Consider the following 17,773-nt stretch of genomic DNA (forward strand, 5'->3'; position numbering starts at 1 on the left):
TCCAGATAACAAATATGCTTAGCTTTTCATTTAAGATTATTCTCTCAGTTAAGAAACTTGCTTCCTGTTTTTTCTTAGTCTTCTTCTATGAGGTTAACCTCACAGAAGAGAAGAAAAGGGATATCCTCTTCTTCTCTACATGTTAGCAATGCTTTGCGTTTGATTTTTAAGGTTTCTGTGAATCATTTGAAGAAAAACAGATTTCCAGAAATATCAAAAACAATGCATGGATCCCATACATCTCATTGAGAGCCAAGCACAGCTTTGGCTAATAAGGTAGCCGGCTCATCGTGAGTTATCTAAGCAGTGCTTTTTGAGTGCAATATTATATGGTAGGTGAAGGAAGGTGTAAAGAAATAGAAAATAAGATACTGTATTCTTGGAACATGGAGTCTAGCAGATCTAATTCTAACAGAAAATACCCACCCTGTTAAATTTTCATATAAGTGCATTGCATTCTGTCTAGTCAGTTTCTCTGGAAACAGATTCTGAATTGGAGATTGCATACAGATGGTTTACTGGGGAGTGTATTTCGGTGAGTATAAGGGAGTGAGAGAAGTAAGACTTGCCAGAGAAAGAAGTAGAGCTAAGATGCAGTCTCAATAAGGTCTCCGCTCATTTGATGGGGAGTTCGGGGGCTAGAATGGTCTTTCAGAGCTGCCCAAATGGAGGCAAACAGGCCTGACTATTGTACTCCTGTCTTTACTGGCCATTGGATGCAGGTTGCCCCATAGAGGGAACATAACCTTGGGTGAGAAGTTCCCTTTGGCCCTGGGAAACTTCCAGAAAAAGAGTTAGCCTTGACCCTTCAGCAAGCAACACTCCCAGTAGCCAGAGAGAATAAGCAGCTAGGTCCTGAAGGAAGGTTTCTGGGTGGTGCACTACAGCATTCACTATAGTCCAGCCTATATGCTTCTTGGGTCTACTTGCTCCTTATGGTAAGTTTACTTCGTGTGGAAACGACTTCTCCTGCATTCTGGCTGGTGTTGCTTCTTTGGTCCACTTAAAAGAGGACAATAAATCAAGAAAAAAGACAGCTCCCATTGCTGTAGCTGGTCAAGAAGCACGTCAGATACTCACTGACTTCTTCCTCTATTGCTCATTTTAGATTACCTTCACACTTGGCTAACACCTCTGCTGGTATAGGGACCTTAACTGGTGGAATATTCTAGACTCAACCCGAAGGGTGTGAACCTTGGTCCCCATACACGTCTTAGGCCATGGCTGTTGCATATGTCCTTTTGCTGTCAAAACTGGGCAGGGGAGAACACAAATACACCACTTCCCCTGTATCCTTTATGTCTTTAAGCATCACACAAATCTCTGCCATTCCCCCAGGATGTGATAGTGCTTTTGATTAACTGCTTTGCAGGCAGGAAAATCGGTTCAGGGGCTTCCACTTGACTTTCCCAACTATGAAAGCTCTTATTCCATGGAAGAATGAACCAAAGGGAGGGTTCTTCCAACTACCAAATATGTTCATTATGAATACACATTCAGAGACTGGTAAGATGACCACTAGCTGGGTCTCAATCTCAGTGGTCCCAGACTGAGCTGGTCAGGACTCCATTCCTTGTTTGGCTCCAACACATTTCCTGCTAACAACAGGGTTATTCAAACACTTCTTGCCTCCAGGCATCAGTGTCAACTCCAACCGTCATCAAAATGTCTGGGTATTCCTCATCATCTACTCTACAATTGCCTTAGTATATGGTCATAGATCCCTTTGGGGAAGGCCTGAGGAAGGCGTTACTATATGAACCAGCTATGATGCTACAAGGTCATATCATCTCATTTAACAAACAGACTCAGAGTCTGAGATTGGACTTGGGTCCAGAAACTAGGCAGGGGACTATGTGTTTTTATTGAGGTGCTCATCCTTGATTTCTTTTGGGTGCATAAATTAAGCAATACCCTTGTCAGCTGCTCATCTATTCTGCCCCTGGCAACAATGTGTTCTGTTAACTGTCTCCATAGCTCTCTGACTGTCAGACCATCCTGGCTGTTGCTCTAATACGACTGCTCATGACAAGAACTGTGTTCATCTTGCTTTTGACAGTTAAGTGCTACCACCTAGCCTTTATACTTTCTGGATATTATCAATCCCGTTATACTATTATAAGTTTTGTAATACGTTTCCTACTGTGAGGTAATGTCTGGACACGGACTGTCTCCCCAATACCTGGTTCTTTCTGCCCCCTCCCTCAGGGAGCAGGCATCTGAATGGTATACATACTTCCAGTTACCAGTCATGGGACGCGGGTGACTGAGCAAAACTGAAAACAACGTAGTCATCTTTTTTAAAAATTTATTTTTAAATTGTGGGGTACAATTCAGGGTTGGATACACAAATATTCATCATGCAGGTACCCCTGTTGATGAGGTGTGCCCCCTCCCCTAGTCATAATTTTTAATCAATGTAATTGTAAACACTGATTAAGAATTTGACTAATTCACTTGCTTGCCTATAAAACTGCTTTTACTGCCCTGGATCGCAGACTCTTCATCAACCTGCTGCCGCCGGTGCCTCCTGTAAGTTTGAAGAAACCAGTGTCTTTTCCTGCTGGACCTCCCGGTGACTTCTTTGGAATAGACAAACATTATACACAGGCCCTCTCAGGTTTGGAGCTACTAGGTTACACTTACCGTGAGCCATGGCCTAGAGAAGACCATCACTGTGCTATCACTGAGCTGCTCAGAAATTCAGGTGGCCCCCTCACCAGCACGTCACTTCTGACTTTCGTAAGCAGACTGCCCTCCAGGCCCTCTTGTAACACTTTATCTACTGGTGCCTATTTCTGTCTTTTGCATTATGTTGCTCTGACATGCACATTTCTCTGTGCTTTTTGAACCTATCTTCCACCATCTGTCATGAACATCTCATTTCATGTAGGCTATTGTTTTTTCCAAGCTTCTTACAGCATACTAGTACTACCTCCCAGGTCCTTGTCAGGAATCGTATCCTGTGTCCCTGGCTAGTGTTCCCATACTGGTAAACTCTCCTTTATCCAGAATCTTTAGGATCCAATCCCTTAATACTGCCCTGGCCTCTGCCACTACATTGTGGCTAGGTCCCAAAGATCTTTAGCAGACAGGCTTTCCTTTCTTATAGGCCCAGCACTTCCCTGGCTGGGTTATGTTGTGACTTGATACTAATCATTTGTCTGGTGGCCAAGAGGGAAGGTGGGGTAGATTGTGAGTAGGGTTTGTGTGATCTAGCAAGCAGAGGCTTGTATCATCTTCAGTGAGAGGTGAGGGGCACTAGCCATTAGCAGGGAGGAGCGGTCCCCTTCTGTAGGCCTTGTCAGTCTAGACTACTCTGTGTTTTAATGTTCTTGAGTGCGACAGCTCAGGTGACCCCATGACAAGTCCCAGGCTCTCCTTCTCAATCAAGGCCCTTATCTTGGTATAGGAGACTTTCTGAGGCTGAGAAATTAACCTTCTTGGATTTTTCTACCCTTAAAATTGAGTTCTGGTCCTGATCCTCACCATTTTATGCCCTCCAGCTATAAAAATGAGAAACTAAGCCGGGCATGGTGACTCAAGCCTATAATCTGAGCACTTTGGGAGGCTGAGGCAAGAGGATTGCCTGAGTCCAGGGGTTCGAGGCCAGCCCGGGCAACTTGGCGAGACATCATCTCTACAATAAATAAAAAAAATACCCAGGCTTGTGCCTGTAGTTCCAGCTACTTGGAAGGCTGAGGCTAAAGGATTGCCTGAGCCCAGAAGGTCAAGGCTCCGGTGGCCGTGAGCGTGTCACTGCACTCCAGCCTGGGCAACAGAGTGAGATTCCAACTCAAAAAAAAAAAAAAAAAAAAGAAAGAGAGAAAATGAGAAATTATATACAGCAAAGGAAGCCTTCTGGCTTTCACATTTTGCCTTCAATTGGTGATTAATTGTCTCTCTGCCTTTCATTGTCTTTCTTAGATATATTGACAGTACCCAGCAACAGTTAACTGATTCCATAATTTTATAAGTAGTACTTTGCCTATATCTCTCAAACACCTAAGATTTTCACCAGTCACTATATTCCCTTCCGCTGGCATCTCATCCAGCTCACTATCTGTAAAATACAGCACACCAGAGCCAGTCAGCACCTCATTTATTATCAGTTATGGGGTCCTGATTACTTGTTGGACGATTCATTAGCCAGCCTCAAAACTCCATCTTACAATCAGCATCCTAAGATCATTCCTCGTGCTGATTGTCTTAGATCAGCTTCCAGGAAATAGACCCTGAGACAGAGAGTTGCTTGTGGGATATTTATTGGAGAATTTATTGAAACAACACCTGTGAGAAAGTGAGGGAAGCAGGATGGGGCAGAGGGAGAAGTTGAACTGAAGTGTGGTTGCAATAGATAACTCAGCCAATCCTGTGAGAGATGCTGATGCTGGGACGGCCCTTCTGAGTTACCCCAAAATGAGACAAGGGGACCAGGTTTTTGTATTGTACCACTGTACTAGATGTGGACTGGTCCTGGGGAGGGAATGTAACACTGGGCAGGACAGCTTCCTTTGGCTAAGTCAGGGTTTCCCCATAGCAGTGCTATGACAGTTTGGACCAGACAATTCCTTGTTGCGGGAGGGAGGCTGTCCTGTGCATTATAGCATGTTTAGCAACATCCTAGCCTCTACCTGCTAAATTCCTTGTATTATTTACTCCCCTACAATAATTGCAATGTCTCCAGATATTGCCAAATGTCTCCCAGGTGCACAATTGCCTCTAGTTGGGACCTGAGGTGGGTCATTAATAATTAATACCTCCAGACGCTGTGAGAACAGTTTGAGGTCTGGTAGAGAATCTGGGCGATGCACCCAGCTTCTACTACCTGTTCTATGCTAAAGAGAGACAGGGAGGAGGAAGATATCTAGTTCAAATAATGTGAGGCCTTAATACTTCAATGATTCAATCTTTAATCCATTTTAAGGTAGGACTCAATTTCATTTTTTTTTCCAGACAATAATTGTCTAATATTTTTAGTTGAATAGGCTATCGTTCCTTGCCAATTTGAAATGTCTCCCTTATCATTCTGTACTTTGCAATACACACAGAGTCTGGTTTTGTACTTTCCATTCATTTCTGAAGGTTCACATAAGTATCTCTGGCAATCATCTCCACTTCCCATTTGAAATTCCATGGTGCTACTTCAGACCCTGCTATGAACTGAATGTTTGTGTCCTCCTAAAATTTACATGTTGAAGCCTTCACCACCAATGTGATGGTATTTGAAACGTGGGAGGTAATTAGATCACAAGGATGGAGCTCAAGAATGGAATTATTGCTCTTATAAGTAGATTCACAAGATATATTATCCTACCTCCCTCTCCTTCCCTTTCCCTCCCTCTCTTTCCCTCTCTCTCTCTCTCTCTCTCTCTCTCTCTCTCTCTGTGTGTGTGTGTGTGTGTGTGTGTGTGTGTGTCTGTGTCTCTCCACCATGTGAGGACACAGAAGGAAACCGTCTCTCTTCAAGCTAGGAAAAAGGCCCTCACCAGACACTGAATCAGATTTCACCTTGACCTCAGTCTTCAGAGCTGTGAGGAATAAATTTCTGTCATATAAGCTACCCATTCTATGGTATTCTTATTATAGCAGCCTAAACTAAGGCAGAGCCTGTAATTTCTCACCTTGATAATTGCAATAGCTGGCACTCCCTACAGTCTCATCTTCCTTAAATTCTCAGAGGATCTTTTATAAATGGAGACATGTGCATTTCCTTAATTAAATAAACCCTGCTTATCTACAGTAGCATTCTACAAAGTGCAATTTGCATCTGGGATGCTACTTTTATAAATAGTGATTCCAATCTACAAAAAAGATAGCTGTGCATGCATGTTTATTGCAGCACTATTCACAATAGAAAAACATGGAACCAACCATGCTGCCCATTGAAAGTGGACTGGATGCAAAAACTGTGGTACATATACATGATGAAATATATGCAGCCATAAAGAAGGACAAAATTATGGACTTCACAGCAATTTGGATGGATTTAGAGTCTATCGTATTCACTGATCTATCACAGAAACAAAGAACTGAATACCACATGCTCTCACTCATGATTGGACCTTTAACATTTATCATAACACTATAAGAAAGGGATTAGCAGTAGCAGGACACTGCCAGGGGGCCAGCACATAATATCACCAAGGATACCTGATCCTAAACCAGGCAAAGTGAGGACCAATGAGAGGCCAAAACTTCGCCTATAGGTAGACCACTTATGTACTCAATCCTGACTTGTATACCACATACATAAAATAAATATAAGAAAATTAATAAATATTGATTCCAAGGCCTGCCTTATCAAGATTATTTTTAAATGTACGGTATTTAAAAAAAAATGGTTCTTTGGCATGTTAGACAACCCTAATTCCTTTTGATTCTAAGTAGAAACTCCATTTCATGGCATAAGAGGTCCTTCAGCACCTGAAACCTTGGCCTGTCTTCTTCGCTTCATGTCTACCACTCCTCCATTTGTACTAAAAGCTGCACTCAACTGAATTACTTGTGTTTTGTTGAAACATACCAGACATGTCCCCATATCTGTGCTTCTTCAACCATTACTCACCTCCTCCTCGAAGTCCTTCCCAATCATGCTGTTCACTAGTATCTTGCTTCCCTTGCAAGACAGCACTCACCCGGTTATTCTGCATGTTATTCTGATCCTACCTTTACCCCAGGCTACTGCTCTGCAAATGTCTGCCTCTCCTCAAGACTGGGAACTCTCTGACAGCCCAGTCTTGGTTTTACTTATTCCAGCACATCCAACACCTAATAAACATTGGCTGAGGAAATGAATGAGCATTATGATACTCACTCCAGATCAGTGCTGTCTAATCGAAATACAATGTGAGCCATGTATGTAATTTTAGATTTTCTAGTAGCCACATTAAAATGTGTGAAAAGGGACAAGTGAAATTAATTCTAATTCTATATTTTCGTTTAACTCAATCTATCCAAAATATTATCATTTCAACATGAAATGTATTGATATATTTTATAGTCTTACTAAGTCTTCATAATTATAGCATGTATTTCATACTGAACAGCACATCTTAAACCAGTCTGGCCACATTTCACAGGCTCAGTAGCAATGTATGGCTAGTGGTTACCATTTTGGACAGCATGATTCTTGACTGGAGAGGATGCTACTGAGGTCTATATGAGAACCTTTGCTTCTAAATAAAGCAGTGGTCTAGTCCAGGGTTCATGGTGGTTACGTGGTACTTGAGTGGGTTGTACCAAGACTGTGATAACCTTGGTCTCCTTGAGTACAGTACATAGATTTGAGAGCAGGTCTGACCATGAGAGTCCTTTGTGCGAGCTTGCACACCCAATGTCATGTCAGCAGGACTGTCAGCAGCTAACAAGCCTATTTCTCAACCAGACGGTTGGAGCTGAAATGCACAAATAAACAACTTTAAGGAACATTAAAGGCATTTAGCAAGAGTGCTACATTCTTTGGCATGCAAGGCTACACCCTCCAATGCCATCATCACTGAGGTTCTACTCACCAAAAGAAAAAGCCGCAGAAATGTAAATACAGTTCATTGGTAGATATCGTGGTAGAGGTATATCCACACCCTGTAGGGACATCATTCCATCTAAGGGAGGAGATAAAGAAAATTTCTTAAGTAGGAAACTTAGAACTCTTTCAAGACAAGAACTGTTTGTCTTGCTCAGGCCTGTCTGCTGGCTCCATCTAACTCAGACAGCAGTGTGAGTTTGCTGGGTCCAACCTTTACTCTCTTGGGGTCAGAATTTAAAAAAGGAAGTAATTCTCTCTAGGAGGCCCTACACTCTGGTGACCTCAATTGAGAAGCCTGGTGCCAACTGGCACCAAGCATAAGGTGGAACCGAGAGTGGACTTGGCACTGCCAACCTGGCACCCTCTTGGTGGGCAGTAACCCAAAGCAGTCTTTACTTCTGCTTCTGCTCCCCGAGAGCAACAGGCCCCATTTTCAATGAAAACAGTCAGGTACACAAATTAGCATCAGAACCAAAATGGTTTCCTGGGAAACTAATGACAAAAATTCCAGTTTTAAAACATTTTCTTTGCAACTCAGAGAGAGAAACCATGCCTTTCACAAGGACAAAAGCTCTGTGCCAAAGAACTCCATCTCATATAAAGAAGTGTCATTGACCAAAGACTATGGAATAGATGAAAAGTACTATTTGAGGCTTTCAGGACATGCTTTATGTATTTTCCTATACCTTGCTCCCATATAATCCTGGCCCATTCACTCAAGCCTGTTTTTACAGAAGTGAAACATTTCCTCATTAATTTCTTTTCCCAGCGGTCCTTTGTCCTGTAAGAAGTTGGATTCTTTAGAATGCAAGCAGCTAGAGAACAGGTCAGAGATTTTTTAAAAAAATCATTATCAGGTAGAGAAGACTCAGAATATCATAACTTCACCCACCAAAATCTACCCCATGGAAATTATTTGAGAAGATAATTTGCATTCCAATGATAATAATGTGCATCCGTGAAGTGGTTCACATTTAACAAAATGCCTTCACATATATTTCCTCAATTCAGCTTGTCCATGGTTGGAGTAGAAGCACAAGGTCCAGTCTTTATGTGCTATCTTTCAAGGAGCATTCATTCAATTGACAAACATGTACTGAGTGCCTTCTGTGTGCCTGGCCGCCTTGAGGAATGCGCTGGGGAACAGAGCCATCGAGACACAGTTCCTTCTGGGATGAACTGAGTCTTATGGGGAAAATAGAAAACAATTAAAATTCATATAAATCCTCTGAGAGAGGCATACAGCATGCTGAAGGTACACGTAAGAAGGACTCTCAATGCAGCATACTAGGGTGGAATAATCTCTTAATCTGAAGAAATTAAACTCCCTCATGATAGAATTTCTGATATCCTAAGAAGCCAGTAAGGGAGCTATCGGCAGGGAGCCCTCCCAAGAACCTCTAAATCATTCTTCAGTGTCTTTTCTGGAAGGTGTAACTGTGGTATGTATATAATGTGTATGTCAGGCATACTTTGTTTTATTGTGCTTCACTTTACTATACTTCACGGATATTGTGTTTTTTACAAACTGAAGGTTTTGGCACACTGTATCCAGCAAGTTTATTATTAATAGTGCCATTTTTTCAACAGTATGTGCTCACTTCGTGTCTCTGTGTCATGTTTTGATAATTCTCCCAATATTTTACATTTTTTTATTATGATTATTTCTGTTATGGTGACCTGTGATCCGTGATCTTTGATGTTACTATTATAACTGTTTTTGGCACCACGAACTATGTCCATATAAGATGGCAAACTTAATTAATTAATGTTGTGTGTGTGTTCTGACTGCTCCACTGACTTGCTATTTCCCCATCTTTTTCCCTCTCCTCAGGCATCCCTATTCCCTAAAACACAGCAATATTGAAATCAGGTTGACTAATAACACTCCAGTGGCCTTTTAGTGTTCAAGTGAAAGGAAGAGTCACACGTCTTTTACTTTAAAGCAAAAAAATAGAAATGATTAAGTCTAATGAGGAAGACATATTGAAAGCTGAGGTAGGCCAGAAGCTAGGCCTCTTGTACCAAAAAACCAAGTTGCGAATGCAAAGAAAAAGTTCTTGAAGGAAATTAAAAGTTCTACTCCAGTGAACACATGAATAATAAGAAAGCAAAAAAGCCTATTGTTGCTATGGAGAAAGTTTCAGTGGTCTGCATAGAAGACAAAACCAGCCACAACATTCGATTAAACCAAAGCCTAGTTGAAAGGAAGGCCCTAACTTCAATTTTAAGAAGGCTGAGAGAGATGAGGAAGCTGCAGAAGAAAAGTTGGTTCATGAGGTTTAAGGAAAGAAACTATCTCCTACAACATTAAAGTACAAGCACAGATGTAGAAGCAATAGCAAGGTATCCAGAAGATCTAGCTAAGATCATTGATGAAAGTGACTACACTAAACAACAGACTTTCAGTGTAGACAAACCAGTCTTATATTAGAATAAAATGCCATCTAGGACTTTCATGGCTAGAGAGGAAAAGTCAATGCCTGGCTTCAATGCTTCAAAGGACAGGCTGGCACTCTTGTTAGGGGTCAGCTGGTGACTCTGAGTCGAAGCCAACGCACAGTTACCATTCCAAAAATCCTCAAGAACTATGCTAAATCTACCTTGCCTATGTTCTATAAATGGAGCAATAAAGCCAGAATGATAGTGCATCTATTTAAAGCCTCATTTACTGAATATTTTGAAGCCTACTGCTCAGAGGGAAAAAACCACTCCTTTCAAAATATTACTGTTTATTGACAAGATACCTGGCCACTCGAGAGCTCTGATAGAGATATATAAGAAGATTAATGTTGTTTTCATGCATGCTAACACAGCATTCATCCTGCAGCCCATGGACCAAGGAGTAATTTCAACTTTCAAGTCTTATTATGTAAGAACAACATTTTGTAAGGCTATAGCTGCCATACATAATGATTCCTTTGAGATTCTGAACAAAGTCAATTGAAAATCTTCTGGAAAGAATCCATCATTCTAGATGCCATTAAGAGCGTGCGTGTTTCATGGGAGGAGGTCAAAATATCAACACTGACAAGAGTTTAGAAGTTGCTTCCAGCACTCATAGATGACTTTGAGGGGTTCAAGACTTCAGTGGAGGAAGTCACTGAAGATGTGGTAGAAGTAGCAAGAGAACTAGAATTAGAAGTAGACTCTGAAGTTGATAAAACTTGAATAAAGTAGAGGTTGCTTCTTATGGAAGAGCAAAGAAAGTAGTCTCTTGGCATGGAAACTACTCGGTAAAGATGCTGTGAATATTGTTGAAATGAACATAGGGGATTTAGAATATCCCATAAACTTAGTTGATTAAGTAGCGGCAGGGCTTTAGAGGATTGACTTCAATTTTGAAAGAAGTTCTACCGTGGGTAAAATGCCATTGAACAGCATTACATGCTACACAGAAATCTTTCTGAAAGGAAGAGTCAATTAATACAGTAAACTTCATTGCTGTCTTATTTTAATAAATTACCACAATCATTCAGGCACAGTGGCTCACACCTGTAATTCTAGTGCTTTGGGAAGCCAAAACAGGAGGATTGTTTGAGCCCAGAAGTTCAAGACCAGCCTGGGTAACATAGCAAGACCTTATCTCTAAAAAATAATTTTTAAAAATTAAGCAGGTATAGTGGTGTATGCCTATAGTCCCAGCTACTTAGGGGCTGGGCAGGAGGATCACTTTAGCCTGGGAATCCTGGGAATTTGAGGTTGCAGTGAGCTATGATTGTGCCAGCCTGGGAGACAGAATGAGACTGGCTCTTAAAATAAAAAAAAGAAAGAAATTGCCACAACCACCCCACCCTTCAGCAACCACCACCCTCAGCAGCCATAAACATCAAAACAAGATCTCCACCAGCAGAAAAGATTACAACTTTCTGAAGACTCAGATGATCGTTAGCATTTTAGCAGTATTTAAAAATTAATGTATGCACATTTTTAGAGATAATGCTATTGCACACTTAATAGACGACAGTATAGTATAAACATAACATTTATATTCACCGGGGAATGAGAAAATTCATGTGAGTTGCTTTATTGTAATATTAGCTTTATTGTGGCGTTCTGGAACTAAACTCACAATATCTCCTAGGTATGTCTGTATTGTATATTAGATTTATAGTGTAAAGTTAGAGAGTGTGTATAGTACTCATAACTTTAAGTGTGATTCTAAACTAAACCAGGCTTGACTATTTCATAATAAACTAAGATTCATCACTCTTCAAATAAGTATGAGACTTCAGTGTAGAACAACTATTTCTGAATGTAGACATTGCTTAAAACATTTTATAATACCCTTTTACTGGCATATTCTTCAGAGTCTGGAGAGAGTCTTTCTTCTTCTCTTTTTTCTCTTGTTTTCCAATAATAAAAGTAATAGAGTACATACTCATGGTACAATTTATTATTACACAAACATACAATTTTTAAAATGAAGGTCTCTCACAATGATCCCCCCCCAAAACAATTAACAGTGTGGGGTATATCCTTTCAGGGTTTTAAATATGTATGTGTTTACATATTACTTTTTTAGACAGGAATGGGACCACATTGTGCATAGTATTCTACAACGTCTTTGAAGTACAGCTAAACAGGTATCTTAAATGTAGATTTCTTTCTATGTTGGTAAAGACATAACATTCTTTTAAATTACTGCATAGTCCATAATTTATTTAAGCAATCTGCTACTGATGAAGACTCGGTTGTTGTTTTATAATTTCTCAGTCTTACGAACAATGCTGTGATTAATAATATCCTTATACATATTCATTTGTACATTGGTTTGAATATTTCTTAAAAAATAAATTTCTAGAAGTTAAATTGAGAGTATGTTCTTTACAGAGCCTCAATGTGAGCAAAGCTTTAAATTTCAAAATAATAAGTAAGTTGTTTGAAGGTATTTGGGGTCAAAATAAATAGGTCGGAAGACAAGGGAAGATTTAATGAGCAACTAATGTATCCATCACAGTACTAGAAACTTGCATTATCTCATTACTCCAGGAAATTCTGACAATGTTGGCATTGTTATTCCCATTTTAGAGATGGAGAAATTGAGACACAGAGAGGCTAAGCTTTTCTGAGGTTGCAGTTAGCAAATGACAGAACCAAGATTGAAACGTAGGTCTTTCTGATTCTTTCAACTCTACTACTACCTCTCAGTAATATAAAATCATATTACTAGCTTTTTGGTTTAAACTCTGCCTTTAAAAAAATCTCAAAAACGTTTTAATTTCAGAAATGCTGAAATAAATGTATGACTTTCTAAACATATACATCAAAAATACTATTCACCTGACAAATTTTGCTATGCTAATTATAAAATGCCTCATTGATTTAGTCACCTTATCCCCTGTTCTTCCTGAATAACAGTGCTGTATTATAAAAACAACACACCCAAATACATATATGTCTTTATTCTGAAATCCTTGTGGTCTGGATTTATATAAATTCTATTATCCAAAATGTATAGTAGAGATGCAAACTTATTATGAAGTCAATGTGGCTACACGCTTCATTGGATAGAACTAACCTGACATCTAAGAGTCTATTCCTTGCTTTTTAATTAACCACCTCTTTTCTTTCAAGTATCTTTGGAAGATTCACCAGCTCTATAGTATTTTTCAGGGTTTCTCTCTGGGAGCAGGCTCCTCTGGAAATACAGACACTGTGAGAAGAGATTAGTTTTTTTAAAAAAAATCGGCAAACTAGGAAGCCAAAAGAACAATGAATATTCAAATACTTATTTTCAGAATGAATATGTCTCAGTTGCTTCACGTTGGATTTTCAAGGCAATACAAATGTTTTCCAACAACATTGTGTACACTGTGTATATAACCACTGGGTTTCCCGTTTGTCCTGGTGTTTTTCCTGGCACCTTCTTATGTGGTCCCATAGCACCCTCTGCATGCCCGCATCACATCACTTACCATACTGTTTCTCATTTCCCTCCTCACTGGACTGAGAGTTTCTGGATAACAGACCATATCCCTGTTTTCCTTCTGTCTTAGTTCACATAGCACAGCATCCAGCACATAACAGGTGCTCATTGCATTTGTTGCTCAAACAAATGGCCTCAGGAGCATTCTTCCCCTAACTCTTCTACCCAAGCAAACTCTCAAGGTGGCCTGTTTTAAGAGATGGATATACAGTCACAACATAAAAAAAAGTCAATAAATTTGATGACAGTTTTCCCAGACACACAGCCACTGTTTTTACCTTTCACTGATATTCACACAGAGCTCAGCACTTTACATTCCCCCCAGAAAGGATTCATTCACCCACCAGCCTTAGTGAACAAAGCTGATTTCACTGGAGATTTTGTAGGGATATTAGTGAAGGGTGAGCCTTGTAAAAATCCTGATCAGATGCTTGTGTTCCCTGCCGTCCTTTCTTCTCCATTGTGTTTCACCCTCACATGCTTCTGCCTCTGCTGGACAGTACAACTCAGTCTTTCCCCAGCCTCCTTCTCCAAACTTGCATGACCACACCTATGAGAAATCACGGTAGACACTTGCCTTTACAAGTGGTGGGTGGGTATGTTAAAATAACATTTTTTTCTATTACATCAGCATTTGCAGTTATTAGTACTTACATTAGGTTTTACAAACAGTTTTATGTAATCTAATGTAAGCAAAACCATACCTCTTCCCAGCATACCACTTTTCAAAAACAATCTTTATTTTAGATTCCTCTGGGCCAGTTAACGTAGGATGATGATCTCCAGCATACCACTTTTAAAGGCACCCTCTATCTCTCCAACCCAAAGAGAAACTAGTCATTTCTTGTTAGTGACCTCCATCTCATGGGTCAAGTGAAGTCCTTCTTGCTCACCTCCATAACCTCTCGCTGCTTCATGGTTCCTAGTCTCCGGGGAAGAAGGCCAACTCACCCAAGGCCCTGAGGTCACCACTCCAGCCAAGGCAGAAACTTCTCTCACCTTATGGCTGGTATCTCCTTCTCACTGATCTCTAGAAAATTGTCTTCACTCTTATTAATTATGATCGTTATGATTAATTAAATTTGTATTACATCATGTTATTAAATATATATTTAATACATAGTAGGTTTAAATAATTAAAATAATTTAGTATGTCTGATAATTATTACATTTAATATAATTAAATTCCACTTAAATCTAAAAATTATAATGCAACGGCAAATTTACAGATCTGCTACTATGGACCAGATACTGTATACAGCACTTTTTCTACATGACTTCATTTCATCTCTGGGGAAACCCTGCAGATGGTTATTATTATTATTCCCATTTCACAGATAAGAAACTGAAGTTAAGGAAAATTAAGTAATTTGTCTAAAGGTGCTTCCCTCACAGCTCACACAGGATTTGAACATAGCTCTGGCTGCATAACTTGTATGTGCTTCGACCCCCTCTCTCCCTGAATATAGACCCAGATTACATCCTGGCTACCAGGGAAATCTGAACATTCCCTTTCCCTTTTCTGTCTTTTGTTGAGCTAAGGCTACTCAGGGGCAGGAACCTTGCTCTTGTCCTACAGGCCACCTATGACCTGGTCAACTGTCATGTTCTTAATTCATTTTGTGATTCCCCTGGGGTGTGGCTTCCACCCTAGTCATTGCCATAGCCAGTTCTGAACTCTTCTTTTCCTTTTTAAGAAATGCTATGACCTTGGCTAATTTGCTTTCATCTTTTTTTCTTCCTCTTCAGTGTTTCTGACATAACTGATCCCTCCTGAGAAAGATTCTTAGTTCCATCCACATCCAACCTAACCGCAAGAAATTTCCCACTTTTCTCTTATTGTCCTATGTTGGAAAGTTCCCAGCAGTTCTTAAAGGCCCCCTAGTACTCATTTTTAAATTCTTTTTTAGTTTATTTTTTTTAAAGATGTGGGGTACAATTCAGGATTAGGACACCTGGACACCTGGACCCCATACAGGTAGTTTGGGCCTCCTTTTGGTTCCTAGTTTGCCTGGTTTGAGATCAGGTGCCCTTACTGATTCTTAAAGAAAAACTATTTTTCTTGAAAGTTTAGGAACTAAGAAAAGACCTCAAAGTTATTATTAACTGAGAAAGGTAATGTACAGAGAAGTATATATGCTTTGCTACCAACTGCATAAAAATGATAGAAAAACGATCTGTTCTTGGTAGTTTGGGAGAAAATAAGTTTTACTGAGAAAATAAGAAATAAGAGCAAGAAGAGTCACTACATATCTTTGATCATTTTTGATGTTTGAACCATATGAATATATTACTAACTTAAAAATTAGATAGTGATTTTTTTTTAAATAAATGCAAGTAACTTTCTTGATGGACAGGAGATGACATTTTGCTATAATAGTTGATGAACAATCATAAAAATAATAAATGAAAAATAGCTTTGATAAAGAAGACAAAGAACTTGCTCCAGAAGACTGCTCAGGTAAGTGAAAGGTATTTCACATAAGTCTGGTAATCCAAAATACCCAGCATTGTGGATCATTTGGGCAATGATCTGAAAGCAATCAGTTGGTAACAGAAAGTACTGATACAACTCTAGTGTCCCATTTCTTGCACTGCATACACCTAGGGGTCAGGGGCTTTCTCTCTTATACAGCTAGAATGCAGTAAATGTTCTGCAGTAATAGGGAAAGATTGCCATACAGAATCCCTTCAACACTAAGAGAAGCAAGAAGTCATTCAGTGTGATTTGTTGAGTTCTGAAAAGCAACAGAAATTTTGGGGCACAATTGAGTTGACATCAACTCAATCTCTACTTATTAGCATAAAGCAGAGGGCAGTCAAGTAAGCAATTGTGCCCTGTTCACATTCCTAATCCTAGTCTTGGAGAATGCATTACTGTGTTCCAGCACAGTCCACAGAATTCCCAATACAGGTGACTTGAAGAAGTTAGGATCAAGTTCATATTACTTTCTTATCTCCAAATACTCTTGACCACATGTGAGGATAGAATAAATTCTTAAAGTCATCCTCCAAAGCAACAGGCCTTCTCAGTTTTCTTTGGCTTAGAGATGACCATGGGTTGATCCCTATCTTGAGACTGGAATAGATTGGACATGATTCCAGGTCTTCGCTACATTTAGATCCATCTTCCTGGCATCCTGAGAGCAGGAGAAAAGGCAGCCTATTTCTGTCATGTTATTCTTGTAGCTGATAGGATTTCATTTAGACTATATTTTTTTCCTCAAGCTTAGGGCAAAGAGAAAAATTTTTATTTCTCTTGTTTGCACACCGTAGGTTCAATTTACACTAAACTGGAAAAGCACAGGGACATCTCAGCCTTTAAAAAAATTTTAAATTAATAAATAACAATTATGTATATTTATCATGTTTTGAAATGTGTATACATTGTAAAATTAACATATGCATTACCTCGCGTACTTATCATGTTTGTGGTAAGAGCACTCAAAGTCTACTTTCAGTGATTTTTCAAGAATGCAATACATTGTTAGTAATCATAATCATTATGTTGTACAATAGATCTCTTGAACTTATGATGCCTAACTAAAATTTGTCTTTTGACCAACATCAAAGGGAGATGTTGGGCAGATAGTATTTTAAACTTCATTTAAGAAATCTTGAAATGACTAGAAACAATGGGAGCTGTGTGGGTAGAAAGCTGGATTTCAACTTTCCCTAATCCTAAAAGCTGTAGACGAAGTCTATGGAATTCCTTGAGTCCCAAATCATTCCAGATTAGCAACACACAAGAAGTTGGCAATGGAGAGTTGGATCATTTCATTACAGGAAACTAAATCTGAGATAGTCACGAAACTGTCTTAGCACCAATCTGAATTTATATATATAAAAGACTTTAAAGATAAAATAGTTCTTCTAAATCTATGATAAGTTTCAGGTACATCATTTATTTGGGGAATGCTGTCAGTAACAATACCTAGAAGGGAGTAAGGGAGGCAGAATGGGGCAGAAGAAGTTGAACTAAAACCAGTTGCAACAGAGTGTTCAGCTAATTCCCCAGGGAGATCTGAACCTGAGATAACCCTTCACAACTTTCCAGAATTGAGATGGGGGAGGGGATTGTACCTTTGAATAGACCAATTAAATTATTATATGGGCTACCATAAAGGAGGTAAAACCTTATGTAAGGCAACTCCCTTAGGCCGAAAGCAATTCCCGGGGAGGGACTCACCTGTCAGTTTTCAGTAGGCAATGCTCCTGATAGCTGTGAGATTAATCTGCTAGCTTTGTCTTCAACAGGGATCTTGGCAGTGCACAACAGCATCCACTACATAATCAAACACCAAGACGAATAATAA

The sequence above is a fragment of the Carlito syrichta genome, unplaced genomic scaffold (genome assembly GCF_000164805.1).
Source record: "Carlito syrichta isolate Samal-C Ts95f unplaced genomic scaffold, Tarsius_syrichta-2.0.1 Scaffold271070, whole genome shotgun sequence".
Taxonomy (NCBI): Eukaryota; Metazoa; Chordata; class Mammalia; order Primates; family Tarsiidae; genus Carlito; species Carlito syrichta.